General features: G+C 36.9%; 1 pseudogene; it reads left to right on the top strand.

The window, feature by feature from the left end:
- The first annotated feature begins 5664 nt into the window (after nucleotides 1-5664).
- The window catches only part of LOC116071124, a 1260-nt pseudogene continuing 1154 nt past the window's right edge, over nucleotides 5665-5770 (top strand).

The raw sequence follows: 5770 nt of genomic DNA on the forward strand, positions 1-5770 counted from the left end.
CCTCCAGAATGGTAAAAGATTTTTACTAATTCCAGATCTGATAGAGGGCTAATATCCAAATATATAAAGAAATCAAGAAACTTGATTTCAAAAATATTTATCCAATTAAATATGAGGTACCAGCCTAAACAGAGAATTATCAATAGAGGAATGTCGAATGGCTAAAATCAATTAAAGAAAAGTTCAATATCCTTAGCCATTGGGGAAATGCAAACCAAAACTATTTTGTGGTTCCACCTGTCAGAATCAATCACATAAGTGACAGCTCATGGTGTCAAGGATGTGGAGCAAGGGAAACACTCCTCCATTGGATGTGGAAGTGCAAACTTATATGACCACTATAGAAATTTATATGGCAGCTCATCAGGAAATTAGGAATCTGTCTACTTTAAGGCACAGTTATACCAGTACTGTGAAGACTCCCAAACAGTGCTGCAGCCTACCACAAGGACACTTGCTCAAACCATGTTCATAACAGCTTTATTTATAATATCCAGAAACTGGAAGCAATCTGGATTTCCCTCAACCAAAGACTGGATAAAGAAAATGTGTTACATTTACACAATGGAACATTGCTTAGCTGTTAAAAAAATGACATCATAAAATTTACAGGCAGATTGTTGGAACTAGAAAAATACTATCCTTGTTGAGTTAACCCAATACACATAAAATATTTTATGTATTCACTAGTAAGTGGATATTATCCATTAAATAAATGATAACCATGCTACAATCAGTAGACCCAGAAAGGTTAGGTCAAGATGAGAATCTAAGGGGGGACATATGGATCTCCCTTGAAGAGATTTTAAGGTCAGACCATGGGCTGGTAAGAACAGGAGGGGGATATTAGGTGAGAGGGGCAAAATAGGAGAAGAGATGTAGTAGAGAGACAGAGTTCAGCGAGAGACAACTGGAATTGGAGGGGCCATTTCTAGGGTGGTGTAGAAGTTTAATTCACTGGAACCTTACTCAAATCTATGTAGATGATCCTAATGATGATTCCTAGAAATGGGAATACAGAATTTGAACTGACCCTCTCTTGTAATTGGTCAAGGCTTCAATTGATGAAACTGTGTTGCATTTAGTTGATTTGTTTGCCGGAGGGTTTCCATGGAAATCTCCAAACAATTCAGGCTGTTGCTAAGACAAAGAAGTGCTATCTTCAAACTGACAGCAGGGTCACCAATACCAAGAACACCCACAGAACTCATTGTACATGGACAAATCAAGCTGGTGCCTACACAGAGCCTTTACCTTTCCAGTCTAGTCCCTTTGGTGTGGAAAAGTGCTCTGCAGGCTACAAAAAGAGAAATGTGGACCCCAACCGAGGCACAAAACCTTTGACCTATAATCATTCTTGTATGCAAAATATAATAAGGCAATTGTGGCATAGAATTTGTGGGAGTAGCCAACCAATGTCTGATTTGACTTAATGCCCACTCCATGAGAAAGTACTCATACATAACACTGCTTGAGTAACTAAGAACCAGAGACTCAATAGCCCAGAGACCTAGGGTACATGCAAACACTACAGGTTAAAAAAATCAGTAAAATGATTTCTAATGATATTCTTGAATTCTCATAGTTTATTGTCTTCTCCAGCTATCAGACAGGCCTCCCCAGCAGTAGATGGGGACAGATGCAGAGTTCTAGAGCTAGATATTACAAGGAAAAATTATACATTGTAATTCGCCAAATACTCCTTGCCTCAGAGCTCAGGGAACCTGCAGAAAAGGAGGTGGAAATATTCTAAGAATCAGAGGACAAGAAGAACACCAGGAGCCCTCTGAGTCAACTAAGCAAGGCACACATGAGCTCACAGAGACTGGAGCAAGAATCACAGGGCCTACATGTGTCTACCTCACATCCTCTGCTATTAGTTGATTGGGGCTAGGGGCAGGACTACAGAATGAGTGGTTCTCTGATTTTTTTGTCTGCTCTTTGGACTCTTTTCCTTCTGTTGGATTGTTCTGTCCAGCTTCAGCATGAAAGCTTGCTTCATCTTATATTTTATTCTGTTTGGTTGGTTGTTTTCTTCTAGAAGCCTTTTTTTTACCTAATCAGATGCAGAAAGGGAATGTATCTGGAGGGGAGGAAAGGTGGAGAGAAACAGAGCTGAAGAGGAAGGAGAAACTCTAATCAGGATATACTGTATAAGAAAAAAAACTGCTTTAAATTAAAAACCAAGAATGAAATGCAGAAGGAACATGGCTTTCTCTTTGCTTTTCCAGTACCTAATGCTGTCTTTTCAAAGCAGTTCTGAAGTGTGTTTTAGGGTGATTTTGTTATAAGCTTGCTTTAGGCATTATTCTTCATTATTCTTCAATAAGCTCCCCTCAATTCTGTGATCTCTACAATAAAATAAACTCCATCTTTAATACACTTGGGTCATCCAGTCTTCTTTTCTAGAGATCATTGAGTAGTCTACCGCCTATGCAATTTATAATTTATTTTTAGTGGCCAATTTGAAAGATAAAATCAATTACCTCTAATTTGATTAAAATCTGCTACTTGATTGTTGTGACAGCTTATCTTTTCATATTCCCCTAGTCTTTTTACATATATCCTAAGAATGACATTGTTCTTTCACATTTTAATATGAGTAATCATTTTTTAAAAAGGGATTTATGACTATATTATGGATTTCTTCCTATGGGTTACACCTATAACCTTGCCTTGTTCACTCCTAGCTCCTACCTTTATTTATCAGAAAACATGGAAAGACCAGAAATAGAGAAGAGCCCGTTGCAGAATTTGATGTCCCTGTATCTTCACAACTCATGATAAACATGATAGCATCAACTTTTCAGAGCTGGGCTTCCACATAGCTGGATCCAAATGAGAAATTCCAATCTTATAGTCAGTTTAGAATTTAAAGCTCCTGGATATAATTGAAAACATGATAGAAACTACTTGCTGGGAAATTATTCAGAAATATGGTGAAAAAAATAAAACAAAAAAGCATAAGCACAGAAGCCAGAATAACTGCTTCAGTCATCAAGTTCACTCTCATTTAGGACTTCTGAAATATTCTTATTCCATAAGAAGTTCTAAACCAGGGTACTTACAGAAAGAGGGAGCCTCAGTCATTCAAAGACAAATGCATTTTCAAAAGAAGAACAAGTATGAGAAACTCAGAGTGCATATAACCAATCTTTTTCATCACAAACACTTTCTGTCTTGTTCTATTTTTTTCTGGTTTGGTGGCTATGGTATGACTCCAAAGCCATGTTTTTTGAACTCATGATACAGTTTAAGGGTAAGAGAAAAAGTGGTGTTAAAGTCCTGTAATGTAAACTTGATTTTTTAGTCCCTGGAAGCTGCAGAATAGGAGAAACTGAGTGTTCTAATCAAGTCATGAGCTTCCCCTGTTGCTGCTCCTGCAAAGCCAAGAGGAGAGGCCGGAGATATGCATATGGCCATGTGGGAAGCTCAATGGAGATGAAGGCAGGAGGTAAGGAGACAGTCTTTCCTCAATTTCCCTCAACTGTAACCTTGCAAAGAGGGTGAAGGGAAAGAAAGGGAAAGGGGAGGAAAAGAGAATGAAAGTAAAACTAAATCTATTAAAAACACAGATGGAAGGAAATAAGGGAGGAAGGGAGTAAAAACAGAAGAGAAGGATAATAAACATTTCGTTAAAATATTTTATTTAGTATTTTTAAAAATGTACATAATATAATTTATCAAGTCCATCTGCCAACTTCCTACTCTGTCATATGCCCCAACACATTTTATTCTCAACTTTAAGATGTATTGTTTTTTGTTTTGCTTTGTTCCACACTGAGTCTACTTTTTGGTGCAGTATATCAGTATATGCATGGATATGTTACCATTCACTGGAGCATAAGCAGCCTATCAGAGGACACATTCTTGAAAAAAAAAGTCTTACTCTCCCTTTCCCAGCATGCATCAATTGCTCTTCAGCCAACACTGGGACTTTGTAGAAACTTTAATGAATCTATTTGCATTTTTAGCATCCTCCAAAGGATTGGAATACCTAAGAAAAAACATCACTGGGTTATTGAGGATTTACCTTCAGCTACTGGGGAAAAAAGGGGGGGCAAGGTTTTCTTCCTAATGTAAATTAATTTTACATTAGTTTGTGTACATGACATTACATAGTGTTTGCCCTAAAAGATACACAGCTCCTAGCATAAAATCTAAAGTCTGGATTTAACAGGATAGACAGCATGTGCTCACTTTCCTTGTATGCAAATCTTAACGAGTAGGCAGAGACAAAGGTGTGGAGGGTGTGCTACTAGGAACAGGTTCATAAACATTCCAAGCATCAGATTTCCAAACTCAGAAACTTCGTTTTAATCTGCAAACTGAGGTTGAGTTAGACCTATGTAGGCAGGTGAGGGAGTACAATTTCAGTACCTTTTCAGGCCATGAGAAGTCAGGGGAAAGCAGTGCATCTTTCCCCTCTTTGCTAATTAAAGTGAAAGAAAATGCTTCCTTTCTCCATTTCAAATGACATGATCTTTAGTGACTGAATAAACCTTTTATTGTCTATCCTCAATGGAAAAGGAATTCAATTCCTATGGAGAGGGAGTCAAGGACAGGCAACTGATACTCAGAATAACCAGGTAACCTATTTTCCCAAGAAAAGTCATTAGGAAGAAAAAAGACCTTGGAAACCAGCCTCAGATACAAGAAATGAAGGCCACAAAATTCACCATGTCATGGATTGTTCTCTGGTATCACATTTTTTCAGAGAAAAGGAGATTGCAATTTAAATTTTAAGGAAAAACTGAATATATCTTATATTAAGAAATGTATTATTACATTTCTCTGAGAAATAAGTATATTCATTTGTAATAACTTAGGAAATAAATAAGTTAAGAAATGAATGTATTATATAAAACAAATGAGAGGCTGGTGAGATAATTAACTGGTAAGAGGACTTACTATTATACTGAGGATATGTGTTTCATTCTTAACACCATGTCCAGAACTGCCTGAAACTCCAGATTCAGGGAAACTCATGGCCTCTTCTGGCCTCTGTAGCACATGCAAGCATGTGCACATACTCAACACAGACATATACACAAACATACATACATGCACATAAATAAAAATAAAATAAAATAATTTTAAAAGAATCAATACTTTATATATGTATATATATATATATATATATATATATATATGTGATGTATATATGAATATATGTATATGCTGGAGTCGCAGTGTTAAAATGCATCAAATGTGGGTGACCCAAATCTGAAACCAGTTGCATAGACAAAAACATAGTGCATCTAAACTGTAACTGGAAATTATATTTAAGAAAATTATTTGCCTGATTTAATTCCCACCTTTGTGTTTATACAGATACAATGCTAGAATATATAATGAGAATAAAATAAAAGTAATTCAAATTAAGTCTGTTTCAAACATATGTAAGTATGTTTGCGTAAAGTAGGATTTGGAAGAACACAAGGGTTTAGTTTATGCTATTTGGTTTGGATCAAAATCCGTGGAGGTCTCTAGGATTCTCTGAACAGAAAGGCAGCCTGCATCCTCAACCTTCCTATTTCCTTCTTCCCAGGAAGCTTGTGTTCTTGATCATACTGTAGTACTCATATGTTTTACATTTTAAGATCTTGTCAAATCTCAACTGAAGGCCACACTCCCGGGAGCCCAGCGGGTTAGGTGGGCAGCAGAGGGATGCCTGGAGTTACTGTAAAAGATGTTAACCAGTATTCCAAACTTCTGGGCTAATAACCACTTATCAGAGAGAGCATACCGTGTTTGTTCTTTTGTGATT

The sequence above is a fragment of the Mastomys coucha genome, unplaced genomic scaffold, assembly GCF_008632895.1.
Source record: "Mastomys coucha isolate ucsf_1 unplaced genomic scaffold, UCSF_Mcou_1 pScaffold22, whole genome shotgun sequence".
Classification (NCBI taxonomy): Eukaryota; Metazoa; Chordata; class Mammalia; order Rodentia; family Muridae; genus Mastomys; species Mastomys coucha.